The sequence below is a fragment of the Alexandromys fortis genome, unplaced genomic scaffold (assembly GCF_014885135.2).
Source record: "Alexandromys fortis isolate MF-2015 unplaced genomic scaffold, M_Fortis_MF-2015_v1.1 scaffold_115, whole genome shotgun sequence".
In the NCBI taxonomy this organism is placed as follows: domain Eukaryota; kingdom Metazoa; phylum Chordata; class Mammalia; order Rodentia; family Cricetidae; genus Alexandromys; species Alexandromys fortis.
The window spans coordinates 1,514,341-1,533,195 of NW_026067989.1; the positions used below are offsets into that span (position 1 = coordinate 1,514,341).

The 18,855-nt window shown below is 48.9% G+C and overlaps 1 long non-coding RNA gene across 2 annotated transcripts; it reads right to left on the minus strand.

Annotated features, from left to right (window-relative positions):
- Window positions 1-238: 238 nt before the first annotated feature.
- Window positions 239-9,528, minus strand: LOC126512076 (uncharacterized). Of its 2 annotated transcripts, none has more exons than XR_007594902.1 (3): window positions 9,453-9,528; window positions 1,352-1,482; window positions 239-517 (listed from the first exon to the last, which is right to left on the minus strand). It is a non-coding gene; the product is annotated as an uncharacterized lncRNA (long non-coding RNA). The 2 variants fall into 2 exon arrangements; XR_007594901.1 differs by having other exon boundaries at window positions 9,355-9,477.
- Between the last annotated feature and the right edge of the window lie 9,327 nt (window positions 9,529-18,855).

Consider the following 18,855-nt stretch of genomic DNA (forward strand, 5'->3'; position numbering starts at 1 on the left):
GGCGCACACCTTAGTTCCAGCACTGAGAGGCAGAGACAGGAGGATCTCTGTGCATTCAAGGCCAGCTTGGTCTATATATCTAACTCCAGGACAGCCAAAGCTACACAGAGAGACCCGGTCTCATAAAAACAAAAACAAACACTCATGTAAGGATGGAGGATGGTATAGGAGTTGGCGCCTGCTTTATTTAACAACAACAACAAAAAAAAAGCAAAAATTTAGTGGTTAGAACATTTAATTTACATTGACCAAGCAGGTTGGGCTTGGCTGGGTAACTTTTCTGTTCCCAGTTGGCATACATGGGCATTGTTGGCTTGCTGCTGGGCTTCTTGGGACTAGCTGGTCTGGGATCACTCACTGGAGATGGTGAACCTCTGCCTTCAGAGTCTGGCTCTCTCTTTGCAGGATGGTCTAAGCATGGCAGTGTGGGCTTCATACAGGAGAGCTGCCCAAGTCCCAAGTGAACCCCATTAAGGTGCAGAGTCTCCAGCGGTCACATTCCAAAGTGACTGGGTCCCTGGAGGACATCAGTGCCATTGTTGAGTGACACGAACTCAGGGCCTGTAACCTAGCAGTGAGACCTGGAGCACTTTCTGCAGATGACTGACTGTTGAGTATTTACATGGACCATGGTGACAGCCAAAGCGGAAAAAAATGCTTTTATATTTATAGATTATTTCATTGAATTATATGTAAAATGGGTATCAATAAATGTATTGACTCAATGACAAAAAAAAATGCAGGGCCTCTGGGGATCCAGGCTTAGCACTGCATGAAGTTACTCCCCTATTCTAACCCCAGGCAACGAAAGGACTAAGAATTGGCCCCAGTTCTTTATCAAAGTGAAGTTGCCAAGGAACTTTAGATACAGGGAGATTGGATGTAGAAGGCATGTCACCGGATCTCTCTGAAAAGGCTCTTCCCTGACATCCATTCTAATTCTTTCAGGAGAAAAGTAAGAACTTTGAAACAGAAAAATCCCCCCAAAAAAATGTTAGAATTGAATGTTCTCTTCAAGTAAGGGTGTGTGGCACAGGCTGGGCCCCCCTACTAAACACAGACACAGAAGAATGCAGCAGCAGGCCCAGGAACAGCTAGCTAGCTACTAGCTCGACTTTGAGAGAGCCCACCTTCACCTGCTCCGGGATTTCATAAATCATTATAGCTTGACATTGACCACGGTGCCTAAGAATATTTACACCATGAGATTTGGCTGGCTCTACTCATCAGGTGCTTTTTCTCCCAGACAGCTGTTTTCCCAGCATACCACGGCCTGTAAGCCACACAGACATCACCTCCTCCAAATGGGTAAGCAGGACAGTCCGACACAACACGGAAAATGGTAGCATACCAGTCAGACACAGTGATGGCAGTGCCCAGGGTGAATCGGCATGAACTGAGGCTGGAGGGTGTCAGGAAAGATCTCAGGGTCTCCGCGGGGTGAAAATGAAGGCGTGCATCACAAGAAGGTAGCCTTTTGAGCTAGACGTTGGAGGAAAAGTAAACACCACCACAGTAGAGATGAGAAGGCAGCTCACACATGGGAAAGGTCAGGTGAAGGCAACGGGCAGCTAGACCTGCAGAGGTACTCAGACCTCAGAGGTTTATTTAGTGACAGCCTGGCTTCGAGCAATGGAGAACCCTACACACACACACACACACACACACACACACACACACACACACAAAGTCATTTAATTTTTCAGTACTTGCTTCGGAATCTCAGAGAACAGGTACAAATGTTTCCCCGGATTTCTCTTCCCCTCTCGGGAAATAGCGCACATCTGGATTTCACACACACACACACACACACACAAAGTCATTTAATTTTTCGGTACTTGCTTCGGAATCTCAGAGAACAGGTACAAATGTTTCCCAGGATTTCTCTTCCCCTCTCGGGAAATAGTGCAATCTGGATTTGACCTCCACGTCTCCGATTCACTGTGTGAGCTTGGCCATGCTGCCTGATCTTTCCTGATTTCCAACCCAGAAAAACGAAGCAAAGCTAGAATCAGAGCTGCAGGAGTTCATTAGGAGATGACGGCTGAACCAGAGTGGGGTCCAGGGTGGTGGCAGCCTGGGGGATATAGCACAATAGTGGGGGTGATGACAACGATGGTGATGGGGTGTGTGTGTGTGTGTTTGTGTGTGTGTGTGTGTGCGCGCTCCTGCTCAGATGCCAATGCAAATGTCAATGTGTGTGTTGGGAAAAGGAGGAAATTTCCCAGGCTCTGACTCGAGTCTCCCTGGGTCTCCACCTGTTGTCTCAAAAAAGCAAGACCTCTCCTTCCCAATGTTGGATGGACAGTGTGGCCAGGGGTAGGAACAGGGCCCAGGCAGCCTAGACCTTGTGGTGTGTGTCTCGGCGTGGGCGGCTACAACAAGTCTTGACTGCTTCTGACCACCTGCTCCGAGGAGCCACTTCAAACAAAGGATCTCGCACAGGTGGTTGCCCCAGATCCCAGTCCACACCCACAGGTGGAACGGTACAACCACCTGCAGGAAGGGTCTCTTCCGGACCTGACCCCTGGGGTATCAAGGGACCAGTTCTCAGGTTGCCGCTGGGGAGGAGTTGGCACGGGAAGTCCCCTAGGTCAGTGATCTAACAAATATTTGTCAGATCAATATTCAAGACTGACCTATTAACTGCAAACATGAAGTGAGCGCAGCGTCGGGATGGTGAGCAGCAGCAAGCTAGCCCTGGGTCCCCAGGATGTAGTTCCCTGTTACCCCTGCCCACCTTTTTCCCTCCCTCTGCCTGGGTCCACTGGTCCTCCACACCACGCCCCTAACCTGGAGCTCTCTGTTTTGCTCTTAGAAAGAATATGCTCCTAGCACACATCTTCCCCCAGAGAGTAGCCAGCAGTCAGTCATCCAGGGAGCCTCTGGCTCTGTGCCCTTCATGGTAAAAGACTGGCTTTCATTCTATTGCCTTTTCCATACATACCCTGGGCAGGCATGCCCAGTGGCAACCAGCTGATGAGGACCAGACATCCCTCCAAGAACCCTGAGAGAGCCCAGGAATGGGGCAGAGAGCTAGACCAGATCTGAAGAGCTCATATTCCCCTCTGAGAAAGCCACGGAGTATGTCCCAGAGTCCAGAGCAAGGCAGGCCTGCTGAGTGCTTCGCTCTAGTTACTGGAGGGCTAAAAATACCCTGGCACTGCCAAACATCCTCCAAGGCCCCGGGGAGCCTATTGAGGAAATGGTTACCCAGCACCTGGGCTATTAAAAGGCACAGTCAGAATCAGCCAGCTTCCTAGGTGTCCGCTGTGTCCTTTGCACGGAGACTCTGCATTCTGTTGGCACTACTGCCAAGGCCTAGGCTTTCCTGCCCTTCCTCACCCTGGCAATTCTCTCTTCTCCAGGCTGGATCAGGCTGGCGGAGGCACAGGTTGCCCACAGAACTAAGCTTTCACAGATGCCCAAACAGTATGTTGCTTGCAAAATGCAGCAGGTTGTAGAGATTTCTGGTTCCTCCAGCCGAGCTACAACTGATTAGAAGGCCAAGACCCAGCTCCTGTAGTAGACTCTAACCCGCTAGTTTCTGCTCAAGGCCTGTGTTGACAGCTTGTGTCCCCCAGGCTTAACCCTACCAGGACCTCCAGCCTGTGGATCTGATGAAACAAAATGAACCTGGGTAGGGGTGAGGGGAGCTCCTAAGCCCTCAGTAAACAATCTTAGATTGTGGGGCTGTGAAATCCACTCAAGAACATATCCCCAAGGTTGGGAACCCTGAAATTTTTAGAAGCCAAGCACTGAACTAGACCCCCCAAATGGAAAGATGAATAGAAAACTGGAGGTAGGAGTATGGCTCAGTGATAGACACTTGCCTGGGAAAACCCTTGCTTCAGTTCCCAGCACTGCAAGAAGTAGAAGTGGGGAGGAAAGGAAAGGGGAGGGGAGGGGAGGGGAAGGGAGGGGAAGGAAAGGGAGGGGAGGGGAGGGAAGAGAAGAAAAGGGGAGGGGAGGGGAGAGGAGGGAAGGGAAAAAACTTATCAGAAAGAAAGAAAGAAAGAAAGAAAGAAAGAAAGAAAGAAAGAAAGAGAAAGAGGGAGGGAAGGAAGGAAGGAAGGAAGGAAGGAAGGAAGGAAGGAAGGAAGGAAGGAAGGAAGGAAGGAAAGAGAAAATAAGAGGTTCTGGGAGAGTAATACCCCTTCATGCCCTCCTTAGGTTGAACCTTATCTGGAAAGTGTATGAGAGGAAAGGATGAGGGAGGTGACAAAGGGATTAACTGGTAGGTGGGAGCCTTGGTTCTGGGGACAATGGGTTGGGGTGGGGGATGTAGGGGGGCTCGACATCTTCTATCCAGCGTGCATTTCCTTTTGATCTCTTTTTGCCTAAAAGGTCTTCCTGTCTTCATGACCCAAATCCTCACCTGGCTCTTCTGTCTCCCAGCCCTTAACCTCACATTCCCTACAGTGTATTCCTCTATTTATCAGCTAATTGTATTTCTGTCCTTTGTAGAGTAGAAGCTACCCGAACAGTGTGTGGTTCCAAAACACACTTAAAAACTAGCTGCTGAGAAGCTAAATAAGAAGGAGAACCCAAAGAAAATCATATAGGCTTCCTCCTGAATATTAACCTTCATCAGGCGATGAAAGGAGACAGAGACAGAGACCCACAATGGAGCACCGGACTGAAATCTCAAGGTCCAAATCAGAAGCAGAAGGAGAGAGAGCACAAACAAGGAACTCAGGACCGCGAGGGGTGCACCCATACAGAGACAAGGGGGATGTTCTATCGGGAACTCACCAAGGCCAGCTGGCCTGGGTCTGAAAAAGCCTGGGTCAAAACCGGTCTCGCTGAACATAGCGGACAAGGAGGACTACTGAGACCTCAAGAACAGTGGCAATGGGTTTTTGATCCTACTGCACGTATTGGCTTTGTGGGAGCCTAGGCAGTTTGGATGCTCACCTCACTAGACCTGGATGGAGGTGGATGGTCCTTGGACTTCCCACAGGGCAGGGAATCCTGATTGCTCTTTGGGCTGACGAGGGAGGGGGACTTGATTGGGGGAGGGGGAGGGAAAGGGGAGGTGGCGGTGGGGAAGAGACAGAAATCTTTAATAAATAAATAAATAAATAAACTAGCTGCTGAACAGGTGAGTGCACAACTGAGCTCACAAGATGGTCTGGGCGCTGGAAAGACGCAATTGAGAGCAGTTGTTACTCTTGCAGAAGACCTGCGCTTGGTTCCCAGTACCAGGTATGCACGTGGTACACAGACACGCATGCAGGGGAAACACTCATACGCATAAAACAAAATGAATCTATTTAAAAATAAAAAGGTGATTTGAAAATAGGCTTGCTTGGACTTCATACAATTAGAACATTAGAGAAAAAAAAATCCAATAGTGACGCTAGATCTGCATCTTCTGCCCCAATGGGATTTTAAAAACATGTTAATGATAGCATCGTGGCTGTACGTATTCATGTCCATTTCGATACAGGTACACAAGGTATAAGATCAGAGTAGCTGATGTATCCACGGCCCCTGAGGTTCTCTTAATTCTGTGTCTTGGGAACATTCAAAATCCTCTGTACCAGCTGCCCTGAATCAGTCAATTCCTTGTTGATAGCAGAGTGGCCGTCCTGGGTGCTATGGGGCCTGGAAGCTGTTTTCCTCCCTCCAAACCTGCACCTGCTGGCCAGCCTAGCTCCTCCTCCCCCGCAGCCTGGCAATCCCTGTTCTGTTCTTCCTGACCTCTTGTTTATGTAGTGTATGCAGGTGCCATTTCCCTAGCCCTGCTTTCTGTCTTCAGGACCCGTGAGAGGGCTCCGAGGGTAAAGGCACCTACCACTAAGCCTGACAACCTGAGTTTGATAACTGGGACTTATGGAAGAAGAGAAACGGCAACATAAAGTTGTCCTCTGACCTTCACACATGCGCCATGATTCACACATACACACTCACACGTACATACAAAATAAGTAAATACATGCGAGAAAAATAAAACAGAAAAAAAAAGATACTTTTAGTTCTCATATATAAATGGGGACATCGTAGTGTTTGTCTTTATCATCATGCCCCAAATTTATTTCATTTAACACATTTTTGTCCAGTTCACCCCTATTGCTGACAATGACAGACAGAACTATATTCTTTTCATGGCTGATTAATATTCACTATGCATATCTGTTATATTTTCTTTATCTGCTCGTTTTTGATGGGCATCTAGGTTAATTCGGATCTTGGCAACTGAGAACAGTGCCTCAGTACATAACAGAAACACGTGTCTCCTCTGCTTATTGGGTTCTATGTCTTCGGATGTATACCCCAGAATGAGGTAGTCACTCACATAGTATTTTTTTCAAAGTATTCATTGATTGATTTTGTACGCCTGTTGCTGGTGGCAGAGGACATGCCACAGAGCACAGGTGGGGGTCAGAGGACAGTTTGCAGGGGTCAGTTTTCTCCTTCTACTCATACGGGTCCTGGGGAACGAGCCCAGGTTGGCCGGTTTGGCAGCAACCACCTTTACAGCTGCGTTATCTCATTAGTCCCTCAACCTTGTTTTTAAAACTGTCTCGCTATGCATCTCAGGCTGACTTTGAACTAAGGAGCCTCCATTTTCAACCTCCCAAGGGCTGAACTGCAGACCTGTACCATGCTGCCTGGTTGGTAAGTGTTTTTCCCTGTGCTCCTTGGCCCTCTGCAAATCCTTTACTGAGTGTTAAATAAGCAAGTTATTCACCTCTTTATGTTTGTTTGAGACCGGATCTCTCTCCATAGCCCTGGCTGTCCTGGTACTCACTATGTTGACGAGTCTGGCCTCGAACTCACAGTGATCCACCTGCCTCTGTCTCTGGAGTGCTGGGATTAAAGTCCAACTCATTCACCTATTTTTAAAGGGTTGTTAAAGGTTTAACTGGAAAGTTTGAGTTCATTATATTTACTGGAACTTAGTCCCTTGCCAGATAAAACGGTTTGCAAATATTTTCTTCTGTTCTGCCAGCTGTCTCTGGGCTCAGTTATTTGTTCCTTGGCTGGACAAGAGCTTTAGATTTACTGCACTTTCCTACTTGTCTGCTTCGGCCTCTGTCCTATGTGCTTTTAGGGCCACATCAACACCCCTGATTTTTTTCCCCCCAGCTCAACATCTTTTAGTGCCTCTCTTCCCTCCGGCAGTTTCATAGCTTCCGGTCTGACTTTTACATCTTCCGTCCATTTTGAGCTGCTTTTGCACATGATAAGAGATGGGGATCTAGTTCCTTCCTCCCACCTATGGACCAGCAATGTTCCTAAAACCAGTTATCGAACAGACGGTCCACTCTTCAACGTGTAACTTTGGCACCTCTGCTGATGGCTGTGCGGACCCGCCTCTGGCTTCCCGGGTCTCTCTGTCTGTGTGTTCATTTCCATCCTTGCTGTGCTATTTTCCAGCAGGATTTGCATCCAATCTATAGGCGACTCTGTTGTCTTCCCAGGCAGGATGGTGCTGTTCTGTGACAGGGGAGGAACAGGTGGCTATGGAAGCTTGCGGAGCTGACCTGGTCCAGTGGGTGTGATAGCCAGCTAGAGTGGCTGTCCAGCAGGAAGGAACTGGGAAGTCCGAGCTCACGAGATAGTCATGGAGACAGGAAACAGGTCATGCAATCTGTACTTTTAAGGATAGAGGAGGCTATGGGGCTAAGTGAGAGCCTGGAGTGTGCAGCAAGGAGAAGGGACTGCCTTGGGAGGGAGGAGGTGTAGCTCCTGCCCAGTGCCAGTGAGAGTCCAGGACAGCAAGACAAGAACTGACAGAACCAGTGACTGGGGACCAGTAGAGACCAAGCAAAAGCATCTCAGGGGAGCAGAGGAGTTCCCATCCACAGAGGCTGCACAAGGATGCCAGCCACTCCTTCAACCAAGAGTGAAGAATAGACTCAGTGGGAAGGGAAGAAGGAGGGCAGACAGGTGGACCCAAAACAGGCGAAGGAGATCCTGGAAGGACCCAAGTTGTTAGCGGAGCCGTGAGGGCTAAGTGCTCTCAAACACAGCAGTCAGCCCTGTCAACCACAGACACCATCCAAGATCATCAGCAGAGGCCTGAAACATCTCTAGCGCCAACCCCGTCCACTGTGCTTTTCCCTACATGCACACACCTCTGATACAATCCCTAAACTAATCACAGGAGGAGATCACAACAAAGTCTATCAAAGCAGAACAATGCCAACAGTAGGCTGAGGTAACAATCCCCAGATCACAGCCCTTGCCTTTGGGGGCCACGGTGAAGAAAATGTACACAGGCCCTGCAAGTTTGCGGCAGTGACTCTGAGGGCCAAGCGGGCCAGGGTGGCTAACGCGTGGGTGGTGTGCACAGCATGGACCCGTTCAGCAAAGCGGTGTTTGCATTCCAGGTAGGGTGGAGCAGATGTTGTAAGATTTCATCAAAGCAATGTGCAACTTTCAACTTCTGAATCGTTTCTATCTGGAATTTTTCTGTGTAATACTTGGAAGCACGTTTGACCACCCTGAAACAGCAGGAACTGAAACTAAAAACAGACAGCAGAGCTAGTGTGCTTCCTTCTTCCATTTGAGCCAATGCTCCCAGCACTGAGTCACAGTGGACGCAGAAGGGACGGGCGGAGGTGGTGTCTAGATCCCCCGAAACCTGCCCCAAACCTGAGCTGTCAAGCGACACTTCAGAGAGAATGTCGCTGGGAACTAGAGCTTTCTGGGCTCCTGGCCTGCAGAAAATCACTGGCTTTCTTCCTGTCTTCACTCACTACAGCCTGTGGCAGTTGATATTGTCACTAACAGCCCCAGCAGCCCTTCCTACCCCCTCTTACACAATCAGACAAGATCCTCACTGAGAAGTGGAGTCTAGGTCCCTTCACCCTAAGTGTGGCTAGAGTCCTGCCACCCCCTCAGCAGGGAAGAGCCCACTATAAACTCCAGGCAACCAGACCCCAGTAACTGGATAAAGTCAGGCATCTCCTGCAAGGTCCTTCTCTTAGGAAATACACCACTGAAGCCCAGAGCCACCATGGAACATTCCTGGTTTTCTCAAATCTACCACACAGAGCCACCCAGACAGGGGTGGTGACTCACACCTTTGATTCTAGCACTTGGTAGCAATGGCAAGAGGAGTTCTAAGAGCTGGAGGCCAGCCTGCTGTGCCTAGAAAGTCCCAGGCCAGGAAGGGCTACACAGCGGCCCTCTTATCTCTCCAAACATCACTTTAAAAGCCATAGAGACAGAGCCGCATGAAGAGACGCTGAGGTTCCCAGTCGGTTAATATTTCTCATTTAATTGTTTATGCAACTGCTACGAAGATCGCTGATAGGGAAGGATGTGGTCAGATTATCCCAGAGAGACCCACGTGGAGAGGACCCAAGTTCCTGGCCCCAGTTTCAGATAAATGCTCACCTAAGCCCTCTGGGGCCTCAGCAGTCTTCATGGTCTCAACCCCCAACCATCTTTTCCCCTGGAGATCCCCCTCTATCTGCTGTACCCATTCACTCTACCTCAGACCCGAGGGACATCATGACAAGCAGGCTCTCCACAAGTAGAGTATGCTCTGTGCGTGGACCCTAATGGTGGCTGGCACAGGCCACATGGCCAGCAGCCAACCGTGCCCCCTCCAGGAAACAGAAAATCAAATCCAGAGGCTATGCCAGGTCAGCTGCACTCCAGGAAGGAACTGGGCAGGCTGCCCAGAATCACCCAGAATGGACTTTGGGCTGATCACCCACGCTGGATTGCTGCCCTCACCTTCTTGGAAAAGGCACTTTCTCCAGAACCAAGGCCACCACCTGTCACAAAAGTCAGGTATTGACAGAGCAGGACAGATACGGGAGGGGCCCTTGGGTGTGCAGGACACATCCCTGAGTCCCGCCTGCCCCATCACTCCTGCTCCAGTCTTGGTGGAAGGAGAGAAGCAGAGACGGCCATAAGTAGGCCAGCAGCTCAGGAGCAATACTGTGACCAGCCTGTGTGCTGTGGGGGGGGGAGGGCACATGGGGTCCAACAACCTCCACTATGATCCTCATACATGACAGTCATGGCGTGAAATATCTAACCTGTTCCTGCAGGGCATTTAAACAGCTTGTTCTCTGCCCTCCGTTCTTTCAACAAATATTTATGCAGCCTCAGAAATTAGTCTCCCAGTTTATCGTGTTGAGTGGGCATTGTAGAGACATTAACATCATGTTTGTCAAAAGATACATTTTCCCCATATGAATGGAAGTAATGCATTGTGTTAGATACATAGGCTCTTACTTATGTCTGTCTGATTACAGAACTGAAGGAGTGTCCCCTAGTGAGAAGAAAATATGGAATAGATATGTGCTAAGCATCCTAACAAAGCATTTTTGAGGGCCAGCGAGATGACTTCAATGACATGACGTGACTGCCTGCCATAATTGACAAATTTCCTGTTCTTGATTGTTAGGGGGAAAATTTAAAGAAGGAAACAAAACCAACCTGCCCCATCATTGGTGCCCATTGGGTCCGTGGACCCAACAGGCCTTCTTAATGACATAATGAGCCAAGCCCACCTTCTTCATGGGAACCATCTTGCACCCTGCAAGGCATTCAGGAGCACCCTGGTTTCTGTCTCCTCAGTGCTGACAGCTCCCTTTTGCAGATGTGACAGTCAAAATGTCATCTACCATCCCCAGATGTCTTGTGGGAAGGGAGCAAGGTCATCCCTGGCTGGGAAATACTGTGCTCTGTCTGTCTGTGAAAATGCAGATACAAAAAGGTGCCCATTCACTGGCCTTACAGGTGCTTGCTGCAGCAGAGTCCTACAGTAGACACAGCCACACAAATGGGCTACCTCAAGTGCCGAAGGATTAAGGATATGGAGGAAGTGGTCAGATGCAGAGCAAAAGACAAGGGTGTGGCTCACAGATCTATAAGCAAGATAGGAGCCTCTCAGTTTTCCTAAGCCATTAGCCTATTTACCAGAAAAGGAAGTGGAGCAGAAGTCTGATGTAACCAAAGTGATATGGGGAATGATGGCTGGTCCCTACAACCTCCTAGGATGTCCTCACATACTATCCTCAACCTTTATCCTCTCTCTGAGTCCCCTGAGTCTCCTGGCCTTTGACTTTCAGAGTTGGCTCACCTGTGGTGTGTGTTTTCTCCGTATGCCCTGCTTTGCTAGATAAGCTACTACTCAGCTGTTCCCAGTAGAGCTGCAGGGGGAAGGGGGTTGCTGTACCCACACAGGGGCATCTCTGGGGGCTTTCTCCGTAGGGGCACATCATCCTGGTGACCATGGAGATCTGCAGAAACTCTCCACCAATGAGAGCAGAAAGGAGGAAGAACATGGGAACAAACTCTAAGAAGCCTGAGTTTAGCAAGAAGGTAATGAAGTCAGGCAAAGAGGTTTGAGGGGTAATTTTGGTTGTCAACTTCACTTGATCTGGTGTCAACTAAGACAAGCTTCTGGGTTGTTGGAGAGGATATTTCCTGAAAGAATGAATTGATCATAGAGACTTTTCCCCAGAGTGGGCTGTGTCTTCCGCTGGGAAAGGCCAGAGGGAAAAGAGCATAGCTTTATCCTGTGTGCCTTGGCTCCCTGCTGCTGCGGCCTCTCCAGAATATAGACAGCCATTGCTGGACTACCCAGTACAGATCATGTAAACAAATCTAGTCAATCCCTTCTGTATGATATAATTGCATTGTCTTGTGTTTGTCAATTTAACACAGATTTGCATCATTGGGAAGAAGGGACTCTCAATTGAGAAAACGCCTCCATAAGATTCTCCTGTGGGCTAGTCTATAGCTCATTTTCTTAACTCGTGATTAATGGAAGAGTCCAGCCCAGCGAGGGCACTACCACCCCTAGGCTGGGGGTCCTGGGGTGTATAAGAAAGCAGTCTGAGCGAGTCATGGGGAGCAAGACAGTAAGAAGCACTTCTCCATACCCCTATGTCAGTCCTTGCCTCCAGGTTCCTGCGTTGAGTTCCTGCTCTGGCTTCTCTGGACTATAAACTATGAGCTGTAAGATGAAATAAACCCTTTCCTCCCCAGGTTGCTTTTGGTCATGGTGTTTCTTCACAGCAAGAGAAGCCCTAACAAAGGCGATGTTCATTCCATCAGCTCTGTTCCTCTATAGAATCTGGCTAAGACGGATGTTGGTACCCACTTTCCTCCTGGTGGGAAAAGCCAGACTGTTACAAACCCAGACTTTGAAACCAAACTTTCCAGGTTTGTAACCTACCTCCTAGCTGTGTGATCTCAAAAAGAGAGCTTCAGCTCTCTGAGCCTGAGTCACCTCCACACTGATACAGAGATAGAAATGATAGTCTTCCTGCTATGGCTAACTCAGCTGAGCGGATGTATGTGGTGTGCTTAGCACAGAAGGTAGCACGTCATTAATACAGTCTATGTGATTCCCATTGCTTTTATTTCACTATTAATCGTAAATATAATTTTTTTAAAAAAAACCACATTACTGGGGTTCATGAGCTAGCAGGAGGAGCTGCCCACAAATATTCACAGAATCTGGTTTAGAGGCTGGAAAACTAGTGAGAAGTCTGTCTTAGGAGCGGGCCTCCCTGGCGCCTGGCTGGTCTACGCTACGCAGCTAAGAGGCGATTACTCTGTTCTTGATTTCGGCTGTTTTCCAGCTCTGGGGTTTCTCATTGATCAGACAGAAATCCCGAAGGCCTGGCAAAGGAAGCTTTTAATTGCTCTGGATGGACCAATTTTTGACTAAGCTGCTCAAGCATCTAATGGGGGCTGGGGTGGTGGGGGCAGTTAAGATTGCTTTGAGACAAAACAGTCAGAATGTGTGTCTGACCAGACCTCACCTGACTCCCACAAGTCCTGGGGACAGAAGGGACAAGGCGACCCTCCTGATTTTCATCAAAATGGCGTGCAGATCTTGTGACGGACCAACTATCCCCAGAAGCTGACCTAGTCCAGGATTGGAGTCAATTCCCTTTATTTGGAGGGACTCCTGAGAATTCCAGGAAGGGGGACAGAGAAGCCACGGTACCCACTAGGGGGAAGAAGTCAAGTGGGTCACAGCTAGGACTTTGACCCTGGAGAGCAGGCCCCAGCACAGGCTTACCCACATACGGTGAAGCTAGGAATTTATACCCGGAGTCTTCCTGAGGTGTCTCCCTGGCATTTCCAGATGGATGTCCCCAGTGCAGGCAGCTAGAGAAAGCCAGAAAGCCCTGGGACAAAGTGACAAACGCTAGCAGTTGCAAATCAGGGTGTTGGAAAGACACCAGCGCATCTGCCGCAGCGCCCCACATGTAAGACAAGTCCCCAGTGGGATGGCTCCTTGCATCCCCACGAGGAGGAGCCAAGGACTCTGACTGAATACATAACCCTTTAAAGCGTCTGAGGACGTTAGATACCTACTGATAACTTTTACACTTGCCTGCGTGCTTACAATAACATTATCCTAAGGACATGGTAATTTAGAAATGTTACTTTCTTTGCCCCATAATTCAATTTCATTCCAGTTTTTCCAGCTCATCTCCGGTCTCAGGGTCATGGGCAACGGTGACATCTTGGCAGAGCCACCTTTGGAGTCACTGCAGTCCTCCTCCCCCCCCCCCCCCCCCCCCCCCCCCCCCCCCCCCCCCCCCCCCCCCCCGGCACGTTTTTCTCCCCCTTGTCTCCATTCTCAGTGATCAGCACTTTCGGAATCCCTAGGATGCATTTGCTGGAATTTTTATCCCAAGTCTCAAGCACCTATTTGCATAACATTAGGGCAGCTGGCTGCTCCATTCATCGTGGAGGGGGCCACATGTGATCTCCATAATGCAATCACTTGGGGTGGCTTGCTTAGGTGTCCTTAAAGGACTTGTTCACACTCGCGGAGCCGTGGCTCCACGCCACACCTTCTGTAATCTGCTCCAAATAGGAATTCAATTTCCTAACCTCATGTATCGATGTGAATGTGTTATTGTAACAAATGATCACTGAGTGGATGGTTTATAGAGAAGATGAATTTATTTCCTTGCTGTTCTACCAGCTGGAAGTCCCAGAACAACTGTACTGGCAGATTCAGCGCCTAGAGGGGTCTCATGTCTCTGCTTCCACAATGGTGTCCAGTTGCTGCATATCCAGAATGGAGGACCACCGGGTCCTCATGGGGCAGAAGAGTGAAGGGCAAAGAAGAGACTGAGCTGGTTTCCCATCAGCCCAAGGCAAGCAGAAAGGGCTAATCCATTCATGAAGAAGGGGTGGCCCCACCTCTTACTACCAGCAAGGTGGAGATGAAGTTTCAACAGGACATTCAACACTTCCATGAACTTCAGATCACCAAAGTCACCCTGATGGAGTTTGTTTCTGATAACATGGCTCTTCCAAATACTGCGTTGCTCAAAACAAAAGGCTATCAGTCAGGTGAAGGGGCTGTGGGGGGGCACCCCTCATTGAAAAAACTATTTGTGAGCCAGGCGGCAGTGGTGGTGGTGGTGCACACCTTTAATCCCAGCACTCGGGAGGCAGAGGCAGTCGGATCACTGTGAGTTCGAGGCTAGCCTGGTCTACAAGAGCTAGTTCCAGGACAGGCTCCAAAAACTACAGAGGGGGCTGGAGACATGGCTCAGAGGTTAAGAGCATTGTCTGCTCTTCCAAAGGTCCTGAGTTCAATTCCCAGCAACCACATGGTGGCTCACAACCATCTGTAATGGGGTCTGGTGCCCTCTTCTGGCCTGCAGGCATACATACAAACAGAATATTGTATACATAATAAATAAATAATTATTTAAAAAACAAAAACTACAGAGAAACTCTGTCTCGAAAAACCAAAACAAAACAAAAAGAAAAAAGAAAAGAATAAACTATTTGCTACTGATAGACTCAGGAAGAAGGGGAGTCATTGTCTCCAATTGTGTATCTAATAGTTACCCCACCAGACTCCAATGGATAGTTCCAACCCAAACCAACTCAATGGTCACACAGATGGCTCTGGTTAAAACAAAATCCTAAAATAAAACCAAAAGTCATGAATGTGGGAAAGAGGTTTGAGGAGATGGTATTTGTTAGGTCTCAAACCTGGTACAAATGTCAAACTAAGGTGCTTATTAACATATCAAAGCTGATGCTGGCTGCCAGGTTGATGGTAAAGACTCGGGCGCTTAAAAGAAATCTCACACTGGCTCAGAACTGAGAAATAGACGATTATTTATTTAGGGGGAAGACTTACAAAACCAGGATTCTCTGCTTGAGATGAGATCCAAAACAATCCGAAGTAGCCAAGCGGGAACCAGGGAGGTGGGCAAGAGAAGCGGCCAGATGCACTTCTGCATCCGGGTAAATAGTCTATGAAGCCACGCCCCAGTAGGCGGGTAGTTACCAGCTGTAAACCATCCCGCAGCGCCAGGTTCTCCCAGAATTCCTCAGTCCCTGCCTCTTACAGGGTCTTCCTGGGTGACATACCCCATCCCCTACCCTAAACTTCCCCGTTCCCTTCCCCCCAGCTTCTCTGGCCCCTTTATTAACTCAGCCATTTTGGTTATGCCAGTCTCTTGGCCCAGGCTGCCCTTTCTTGGTCAATGCTTTCTCTCTTGCTCTCCCTCTCTCTTCACATGGCCTACCTCAGTCTGAGCATGCTCACTGCGGCCTCTCCCAAATGCCTCTGTCTCTGGCTATGGTCTCCCTCCTATCTACAGTGAACTTCCTCCTCCACCATACCTAGGAGCAGTCATGTCCTCCTTTTAGTTCTTTTCCTTTTTCATCCAGTATCGATGGGGTGGAAGTTAAGTAGAGGTGGGGAAAGAGTCATCGGAACGCATCATGTGCTTTTCCAGCTTACACATGGAGAAACAAAGGCTTGGGGCAGATCGGGAGGCAGTGGAGTGAAAGAAAGTGCTGAGTGTGACCTTAGGGTGTTCTCACCTCTCCCAAAGCACAGGCATTAGAAGTACTCTTTTCTAACTAATTAGTTTATTCTTATGTGTGTGTGCATTTTGCCTGCATGCATATCTCTGCTCCACATGTGTACGGTGCCCAAGGAGGCAAGAAGAGGGTCTCGGATCCCCTAGGAATGAAGTTATAGATGGCTGTGGGCAGCCGTGTGACTGCTGAGACTTTAACCCAGGTCCTCTGGAAGAGCAGTCAGGGCTCTCATCACTGAGCCATCTCTCCAGACCCAGTGGTAGTCTCTTTCATGAACCAGCAAACCCCAGGAGAGCATAGCCTGGATGTCCAGGCAGCTATGCTTCCTGAGCTCCCGAGTCAAGGGCAACCTCTGGCTCTGCAGCTGGAGGTCTGGTGGTTCTTCTCATTCCAGAAATGAAAAGTTCCTGCCAGACATCTGGGTCCCCTTCCAGGCACCACACCCAAGACCATTTCAAATGAGCAAGTACACAACGGCTGCAAGGGTTTTTAACGAGACAAAATAGAAGTCTCGCCTCCCCCTTTCTTCGCTGCCTTAGTCACCAGGCAATCCCATCTGCAGGGAGTTGCTGACTAACAGAACTGAAGGTCTGGAGATAATCATCGGGGAGAGAGTGCAGCGTAGTGTCTGAAGGGAGCTGCGGGCTTGGAAGCTGGGCAGAGCTGCTCTCTGGCCTTTAATTCCCCCAACTGTAGATCAGGACTGGTCCAGAGAGCAGATGACAATGAAGAAGGATGCGGCACGTTGAACTCTATCAGAATGGATTGTTGTACTAATCAGGAACAGACTGATAGAATAAATGTGTGAATGCACTGGTGTGTGTGTGTGTGTGTGTGTGTGTGTGTGTGTGTGTGTGTGAGAGAGAGAGAGAGAGAGAGAGAGAGAGAGAGAGAGAGAGAGAGAGCACTTGCACACGTGCACACAAGCGCATACTTTATCAAAGCAGCTTACAGGCTGTGATCTGGCTAGTCCAGCAATGACAGTCTCTCAATAGAAAGAATGCGGCAACTGTTCAATCCACAGGGCTGCATGTCTTATCTGGTCTTCGGTCTACATTGGAATCCCAAAGAAGTAGGTTCTAATCCCAGCAAAGAAATGGCTCAACCATAGTACGATATAGTTGCCAGCGAGAGTAAGGGCAAGCAGGCACAAAGCAAAAGCTTCCTTCTATGTTCTTTTATGTGGACCCACATTCAGGGTGGACTTTCTGACTACAATGATCCAGATTTAGGGTAGGACCTCTCGTCTCAAAAGATCTGAAAAAGGGCTGGAGAGATGGCTCAGTGGTTAAGAGCATTGCCTGCTCTTCCAAAGGTCCTGAGTTCAATTCCCAGCAACCACATGGTGGCCCACAACCATCTGAAATGAGATCTGATGCCCTCTTCTGGCCTGCAGGCAGACACACAGACAGAATATTGTATACATAATAAATAAATAAAATATTTTTTAAAAAGATCTGAAAAATCCCTCTACAGGTGTGGCCAGCTACTTGGGTTTTAGTTGATTCCAGATGTAGTCAAGATGACATCCAAGATGAGCCATCACAACAGGGCTAATATCCCTCCTCAGATCATCCCATCCTTTGCTTTTCTGCTTCTGGTCCGGCTACAGGGGTACCAGCATGGACTGGTTCTCTCTGGAGAAGCTGAATAACTGGGATGGTAAACAAGGAACATAGAGTGTCAACTTTTCTAAGGTTTCTCCTGCAAATGCAAGGGTGTTCCCTGAGGGAAGATCACATGGCCTGTCTGCCAGAAACCCCTCATTTACCCTATTGGACACCTCCTCCAAATGGGGTCCTATTTCTACACCAAAAGCAAGCAGATAGGAGCCCAACAACTGTACTTGGTTGGACCCCTGGGTCCCAGGAGCAGGCTCGCTGAGTTGTGGAAATCAGGACACAGGAATGGTAAGAAGAGGAGGAAACAGCCCAAAAAGGACGGAGGTCAGCACACAGCAAAGGGAAGATATTCTGTTCTTCCTCTTAGAACCCTGAGAGGGGCCATGATGGAGCCAGACTGTAAACCATCAGACAAAGCTGGGGCCTCCAAGGCGTGTGTAGGTGGGTCTCCAAAGCCTGCTGGAAGGCTGCCCTCAGCACTGAGCTCACACCCCTCCCTAGCCATGATTTCTAGAGAGATCTCAAAGGCAAGGTTTGCAAACCATCCCTCAGAAAGCTGTGTATCCCAGCTCTGGCTGCCAGCCATGCCCGTAAAAGACACATCAGAAAAGAGGGCCAGAGCCAAGGATGCTGGGAAGTGGTCCCACAGCCAAACGGGCCTTGAGACGTTCTGTTTTAAATTAACCCATGACTTCCCCCCCACTAATGACAATGACCAGGCCCCGCTTCGCCGTTTTATGAGCATTTTCAGCCAAGCCCGAAATCATAAGATGAAACGGACCATTGGGCCCAGTGAGAAAAGCCTGACAGTCAAGTCCCAGGACCAACTTGGCGGAAGGAGAGAGCCAACTCCTGCAAGTTGTCCTGTAACCTCCATATTGTGACATGGGAGCCCAGCGTTGATTTCTATTGCTTGTTCACCCACAGTGACTGACATGCGATGCCAAATCGGGATTTTTTTTTAAAAAATTATTTATTTATCCGATTTCATATGCATGTGTGTGCTGGTGTAAGTTCATGTTCACCACCTGTGTGCAACAGCCCTCGGAAGCCAAAAAGAACATCAGACCCCCTAGACCTGAGCTGTGAGCTGCTCTGTGGATATTAGGACTCAAAGTCAAGTCCTTTCCAAGAGCAGGAAGTGCTCCTAACGGCTGAGCCATCTCTCTAGTCCCCAAATCAGGATTTTTATTTTTTCTAAAGCTCGAGTTAAACAGCATTCGAGAGCAACAGGAGAGGAGATGCGAAATTATAATCCTCATAAAACATGGAGATCTTAGCCAGGTGGTGGTGGTGCACGCCTTTAATCCCAGCACTCGGGAGGCAGAGGCAGGCGGATCTCTGTGAGTTCGAGACCAGCCTGGTCTACAGAGCTAGTTCCAGGACAGGCTCCAAAGCCACAGAGAAACCCTGTCTCGAAAAACCAAAAAAA